Genomic DNA, 8,379 nt, shown 5'->3' on the forward strand with positions numbered 1-8,379 from the left:
TAAATTTTTTATTTTTGTCTGAATTAGTATTTTTTTTATAATTTCTAAGAAATTTGACCGTGTTAGCAATGGTCTGGTAATTAATTCGTCTCGATGTTAAACATATCTCCATTGACCAAATGCAAATGGTAAGGGTTAATTTCATTTTTTAATATTATTTCATTTTTATTTCATTTTTATAATTTAATTAATATTTTTATAATTTTTTATAATAGCTGATAGATCGAGTGTTACAATATTTTATTCATAATCTACCTAGTCCTCTATCACCGTTGATTGAAAATTACTTGAGGGAAGCGGGTTTTTGGCATGTGGCCAATATAGGCCAAGGGTGCAAGTTTGACTTGAAACTCATCAGCGCATTTGTGGAGAGGTGGAGACCTGAGAGACACACATTCCATCTTCCATGTGGGGAGTGTACCATTACTTTGGAGGACGTGCAGTTATAGTTGGGGTTATTGGTGGATGGGTCTGTCCTCACTGGGTCAGCTCAATCTGCTGATTGGGGAGCCATATGTTACGATCTTTTGGGAGTGATTTTAGATATTATTTACGAAAGTTGGATCAATATGGGTTGGTTACGAGAGACATTCCCAGTGGTAGGGGATGATTCGACTAAAGTACAAAGAGTACGATAGGCTCGGGCGTACATCTTTTAGATCCTCGGAGGTTATCTAATTCACAAGTCACGAAACCTTGTACATATGATGTGGTTGCTGAAACTCGTTGATTTTAGAGCAACTGGCGAACTCTATTAGGGGTCTATTGGGAGATGTGTCAGGCGACGCAACCAAATAAAATCAAAATCAGAGGTTACCTCTCACTGCTACAATCATGGGCTCGATTTCGCTTTTCATTTTTACGTCCTCGAGTGGACCACTCGTATACATTCTCACTCGTAAAAAGGTAAAATTTATATTAGATTTTACAATTATTAAATAGATTTAAAATAAAATATTATGCTAAAATTTTATTTAAATAGGTGGAACCATTCGCCGAGCTATGGGGGAATACCTACCGCTCTTGAAGATATACGACTTCTATTAGACCAACGGTTGGAACTGCATGTAAGTATTTATTTCATTTTGAATTATATATACATAACATAGTCGATTTTGTATTTAGTATTTAGTATTATGTATATAACTAATATTTTTATCACGTTCATATAGTTTCAATGGACACCATACGAGGATCCGACAATTTGGGTAGTAATTCTGGATGAATTCCTACAAAATCTGAACATCTGGCACGTTAGGGTTCTATTGGTCAGCTATGCTACCGTTGAGATGCACCAGACGGATAGAGTGTTGCGACAATTTAGATTTCGACAATCGATTCCGTGGCACTTGAGGTGCTCGATGATGAGCACAAAATTGACTTACGGTGATCTGATATGCACTGGCCACTATTCCACTCGAAATATATCGAAATGTGGGAAAATCAGTACGGTAATATACCTACTCACGAATCGATTATCATTCTGGAGTTCGTGTGATCCTGATTACATACCATGGTTTAGGATCCATGGCAAGCCATATTTGCTCTTGGAAGAGGAGAGGCGTCGACAAATCTGTGTCGCAAGGGAACGATGGGACCCTTTAAATCTAAGGACAAGAGATGGCGAGGAGAGCCCATAACAGTGCCCATGCAATCACCGACCCCAATAGAACAAGCAATGATGCTTATACCACAGTCCCTTCAGATTATGCAAGGTACGTATCCCAACCCTTATGTGTATCTTTTTTCCACTCTTATGCCAGGTCGGAATGTATGGCCCGATGTATCTCATTTCCCGATAACTCTGAGTCAACTGACGATAAATAAGTCATCGTCGCAAGAGGGACCGCAAGAGGCATCATTGGGGAGCTCAACTCATTTCCAATCCCTATCGCCTTATAGGGTTCAAACATGTTATGCTCATTCGTCGTGGGTGATGCAAACCCCTTTGCGATCTTTATTCTATTAAGGTGGGTCATCTTCCTAACACCCACAACCAGAAGCTGATCCCAAACAACCACAACCTCGGCCGGAAGTTGAACCAAGAAGGAATCCAGAGTGTAACTGTCGACCACCCCCAAGTACCACTGATTCCGACCAACACACGCATTGATTTATTTTTGAATATTTTTGTACAAATTGTTTTTATATTGTTTCATTTAATAAAATAGAAGTTCTTTTGAATATTTTTGTACAAATTATTTTAATATTATTTTATTTAATAAAATAGAAGTTCTTTTGAATTTTTTTGTACAAATTATTTTATATTGTTTCATTTAATAAAATAGAAGCTCTTTTGAATATTTTTGTACAAATATATTATTGACTGTGCATCTTACTTAGAGCGTTTAAAAAAAAAAACAAAATCCATCTCATCAAAATAATTTTTTCAAAATATATCATGTCAAATTTATTTTTGCAAAAACTATTTTGTCAAAATTATATTTCCCAGAACAATACTTAACAATTTTAAAAAAATTAAACCCTAAAACCCTAAACAATTAAAAATCTAATACCCTAATTTAAATTTTCTTAAGCCCTAATCGAAACTAAAAACCCTAAACTTAGGCCCTAATTTGCAAATAACCCACTGGGTATTACATAGCCAAAAGCACATCCTCGTTAGCGCTTTTTACTAAAGCGCGTCCACGTCAGCGCGCTTTTGTCCGATAGAAGGGAAAAATGTGCTGATATAAAAGCGTTTTTCTAGATTTTCTCCTGAAAACGCATCCACGTCAACACGTTTTTAGATTTTCGGTCCATATCTATTATTATTTTTTGAAATAGTCCATTTCCATAAATAATTTTAGAAATAGGCCTTTATTGGTACTAACCCCCATAATAAAGACGTAGTTAAATAGGGCATAGGGCACGTAGAACTTTGGCCTCTTTAGTTGAATGAGAAAATTATTTTACAATTCCTCCCAAAATTAAAATATGCAATTTAATTCTTTTTAACCTTTAATTAAATAAAAAGTTATAATTGTAGTCCTTTGAAAAAATAATAATTTAATATAAATTTTTTAACTTTAACCTCTTATCTTAGATCTCTAAACAAAATTTCAAGCTTTACCCTCACCATGTAATACAATTAACAGACTGACTCCACTAAAATACAGATATTACTAGTTGCAAATTAGCAAGATGGTGAGCCGATCACATAACATATTTAAAAACTATAGAATTGAAAAAAACAGAAAGGAACTTAATCTGATTAATTACTTTACCCGTACTATATACTAATTCATCATTGCCTGCAAAATACCTAATAACAGAAAGCGAATAAATTTCAACTTCGACTCTCGAAAATGACGCCAAGTAATAAATCACATGCTTCCAATAGGCTGACATGCTTGCGTCTAGTTTAGGTAAGTTTAGATGACGATGTGATTATTGTATTTAGTGTAAAAATTGTGATAATAGCGAGATTAAATATTATAGTATGAGACGAAAATTAAATTAAATGCATTGCAGTGTATTATTCATTTAAACTCACATTTAATGACAACAAAATGACCAAAATTAGCTCTAATAATTGCACCTACTCCTATGAATTCGCATCGTCCTCCTTCACATGCATCAACATTAATTTTTACTAAGCCATTAGCAGGCTTTATCCATCAACTTGAAGAAGGAAGATCCACAAAACTCGGTGGATGTAGGTTACATGATGCTACTACCTGCTCCAAATAAACCTTGCACCACAATGGAATAGCATACAAATCTAGATCATATCACCACTGGTAAAAATGAATTCGCTGTTACTAGATTCTACAACAAGTAACAATAAATTAATTGCAAAATATCAAGATTACTATATAAGTAATGTTTTAGAGAACTTAGTAATTATTGCATAAGGACTTAAGTGTAAAGGTAGCAAAATTTGAGAAACTCAAGGAGCGACTAAATGGAACCCCTGAAAGCAATTTGGCCACCACTTAAATTAAGTTAGTGAAGAGCCTTGAGATGAGTCATAAATTCCCACTAATCAACTTGAGGGGCAACCATAGCCTTTGGATTTATTTCATTAAGTATAATTAAGTAATATTATAAAAGAAAAAAATAGAAAAGATAATGGAGAAAGCCTTACCTCCATCCTCTCCATTCGGTGTTGAGAGAAAAGAAAAGAAAGAAAAAGAAAAAATTACATGGTTTTCTTCTCCATGCTGTGAGCTATTCCCCCAGGGTTAGTAATTTCTTTGAATTTTGGTTAGATTAATAGCTTTAAATGATGGTGGGGAGAAAGCCCATTCTTTTAGATGCAAGATTAAAAATGAAAAATGATTAGATGATGATTGTTGAATGCTTAAAAAGTTTAGAGAGAGAATGGGAATAGCTTAAATTATAGATATGGTTTTGGATTGCTTGAGATTTTTAGATTTTAATATAAATGAAAGAATTAGATTTGAACGAGAAAATTTTGAGTTATGTAAAATTTAAATTTTAGAGCTTTTAAGTGTTAAATTTTATTTGGTTGATTAGCCATTAAATAGCCATTTGATGTTGAGTAAACATTTTTTATTATGTGATCGTACGTGTTTTGTATGCTTTGAATAGAAAATGAGTTAGACGAGGCCCTAGCAAAGGAAAGGAAAAGGTTCTAGAGTGAAGGCATTGGAGAAGCCCTTCACCATTTTGGTTGTTTTTGAAGAGTAAATTCACTTGGAACTTACTATATTTACTTATTTTATGTTTATGATATATTGTTTATTATATGTGTGAAATGACTCAACAACATTTGAAAAATGAACCATGATGAATTTGATATGTTATGCCTACTAATAGATTGAATGGTTAAAGGTTATGCTTAATGAACATTGGTAAAATATGTTAGTTAAGGTTGGATTGTAAAAATGATTAACTTTGTATTAGACAATGGCAAGATTTTAAATTTGATTAACATTGGATTGTAAAAATGATTAACTTTGTATTAGACAATGGCAAGATTTTAAATTTGATTGAGTTATAACATTGTAATATGTTAATTTGACCATTGTTATGTCAAAATGAGAAATATAGTTGTATGAGATCCTATATGATTTGGATGAAATGAGATATTCTTGAGAAAATATGCATATGGAGAATTGTGAATTAAACTTGTTTTGTTTTTAAGCCTAAGTAAACTTGGTAGAAATGTTAGGTTACAGTTGGCATGCTGATCTTTTATAAATAAGTTATCGTTTTTAGTAAAATATAACACAAAAAATATAAGAATTTAGAACGGCAGTAAGTCAAATTGTAATATAGTTCACTACAACGAAATACTTGGAAGTATTCAGAGGATTGTACCCTAGGGAGGATGGAATAAATCATGAAAACCTTTTTACAATAACAAGTCTAAGTAGTTGTAATTAATTAATTCTTATATTATGATAAACCATAAAATAGATTAAAGAGATAAATTAAATAACAAAAAGTAAATAAATGAGAAAAAAATAAACAACAATAAAAATTAATAAACCATTCACGAAGATTAACTCACTTCAGGGTTTGTAATTAACTTCAGATTAGGGTTTTAGGGTGGATTAACTACTGATCAACCAATTATTACCTCCTCACCTCTAATTAACTAATCAATTGGTTGATACTCACTTTTTTCTCAACCTTACTTTGTCAACCAAGATAAATTATGATTTACTCAGTTTGACTTATCTCCCGACCTCGTTTAGCCTATGATAACTTCTTAGGGTTGTCAATCTTAGGGTTTAAGAACACATAATCTATACCAACTAACCCTTTCAGAAAAACCCTAAATCCTCTATTAATCACATTCTCATCCACTCATTAATCTTCCCCTAAGGGATTTAGCCACTTATGTTATTCATAATCTCAATCTCAATTGAGCAAATCATGTGAAGAACATGGTTGATTCAGAAGAGCAAAAAGATTTGAATAATTGTGGATTTGATATCGAATCGAGAACGGAGTAGCAAATCGATTGATTGAAATAAAGAAATAGATCAAATGCAACTAAAAGATAATATGAAATAATTGAATAATATAGATAAACTCTTGGATTGAAATTGATTCCAAGAGGAAAAACAAATAAGTTATAAAAAGTTGAAAGTAAACTAATCTAATCCTACTATTAAACTACTAAGGTTTTGTAATACGTCTAGGACGACTTAATTACATCAAACCCCTAATGTCTTATTTATAGAAGTGCTGGCAGCCTAAATTAGTTCTTCAGGATGTCCTAGGTATTCGTATAAAGTTGATTGCATGGATGAAAATAGCCTCGATATTTTTAGGCATCACATCGACTTGTGTCGCGCCACACAATGTTTATAGTGCGACACAGACATGTAAAATACGCCTTTGTGTTGTTCATTTTATGCCTTGATGTCCCAAGAAGCTTGTGCATCACTTGTCCTTGCTTCCACGTCAATTGGGCCTTTAAATATTCATCTTACACACTCAATTGAACATATTAGTACTACCTAAGGCCCGTGTCGGTCTAATGAGTCAAAACACTTATCGAATATGTTAAAAAAAATCTTATTTTATTAATATTTAATCCTAAGACCTAAATACTAAAAATGTAATATTAAAAAAAAAAAAAAAAAAAATTAATAAATTAATCCATAAGATAAATAACAAAACTTTAAACAATTAACAGAATTATTTACTAACGTACAATCTACACTTAGTTTTTATTCTCAAGCAAAAAAAAAAAAAAAAATAAACAATGTACTTGATCTGACGATACACAAGATTAGATCGAAGCATCAACACTAGGAAAATTTTCTTAAATATATAACTCTAGCTAGAAATTTAAACAATTCACAGTTATTTACACCTAAACAGATTAGTTCAATAAATTTCAAAATAAACAAGTTAAAGAAAATTAAATATATATCTCCATCAAAATGTATATACAAATATAGTAGTTATTTTTGCAAGGTATAGTCATTTTGAATATCCTTTTTCCTACTTAGTTTATTTTTGTCCATGTTTTAAACTCTAGTGCAGTAATATTTCCCTGTATAATCCCTTATAATTTTTTATTTGTGCCAATACAAATGAGATTTTTCTTAGGCATTTTTGTGAGGGTTATACTAGTCATATTGCACCGTTTCAATAACCATGGATTTTACTGAGTATTTTCTTTTTAATTCGAACATCCTATACTTTTACAAATATAATTACCTACCTTTACCACTTGGTATATTTAATCTCTTTTTTCCTATTTACAGTTTAATAAACTGAACTAATTAGTCTAAATATAAACAACCTAAATTATTCAATTTCAGGCTAAATTTTCAATTTAGACAAACAACCTAGGTATATGCTCCTAACCAATCACTTGTATTTCTACAAGCTGAAGCACATAGAAAACATGCAATTAAAAATTTAAAAATTTAAAACGAAAGAAGGAAAATAAAGTAATATAGCAGAAAAAATTTAAGAATTTTTCTAAGTCATCCCCACAGTTTAGTTGACACATTGTCCCTAATGTGCAATGAAATATATAAAGGAAAGAGGTTACCCGATTAGTGTGATTGGTGCAATATAATTGGCGGGACTACTCCCCCCTCTCGATTTTTGGCTCAATCTTGTAGTGCCTTCAGAAATTTGGGATTCCTACTAAGAAAAATTAAATAACACCACATATATAATATTAAGGGCTTAAATACTTAAAAATTCAAAAAAAATTAAAAACATTCTAAAATAAAATACCAGGTCCAAATTAAAAGAAAACTAAAAATGTCGGAATCAAGATTCGATGCTTCATCTGCTCTTCTCGGTTCACCTTCCGACTTCTACTTCGGATCTTTTTTGGGATCTTCCTCTTCTTTCAATTCCCACTCCTTGCTTGGTTCGGTCTCGTACTTATCTACTAGGAATTGTGGTGGCTTCAACCCACTTTTCCTCGCATAGTCTTCAAAAATTGGGTAACATGTTCTCGCCTAGATGTGGTTTTGTATTTATTGCTCTATCTTATTCTGATTCCTCATAAGATATTCCACACTCGGTTCCAAGATCGAAAAATTTCTTGGTTGTAAGACACAACCCTGTCATCCCATTGGCACATTCGCTTGTCAGCATATAGTTGTCACTAAGTGCGGGAACAGTAATTCCACCTTGTTTTTTCGTACACATTGGAGCATGCTCCGATATATCCATGTTCCTACACAAACCCATTCCTTTGTTAAAATTGCGTACAACAAAGTCACATGGAACTTATCGATATAGGACATGTCTGCTGCTGGGCAAAGTCAAGTATTAATGAATTTCAACCTCATCCTCACTGTCGGAGTTAACTTCGCCTGAGAGAATGATATGGGATAGTTTGTTCCTAACTGGCGTTTCCATTCACCTTTCTTGTCCATTTAGGAGTTTGATTATGTCGTTCATATTTTCTCTCGAGAAATACAT

This window comes from Gossypium hirsutum, chromosome D12 (genome assembly GCF_007990345.1).
Source record: "Gossypium hirsutum isolate 1008001.06 chromosome D12, Gossypium_hirsutum_v2.1, whole genome shotgun sequence".
NCBI classification, from domain to species: domain Eukaryota; kingdom Viridiplantae; phylum Streptophyta; class Magnoliopsida; order Malvales; family Malvaceae; genus Gossypium; species Gossypium hirsutum.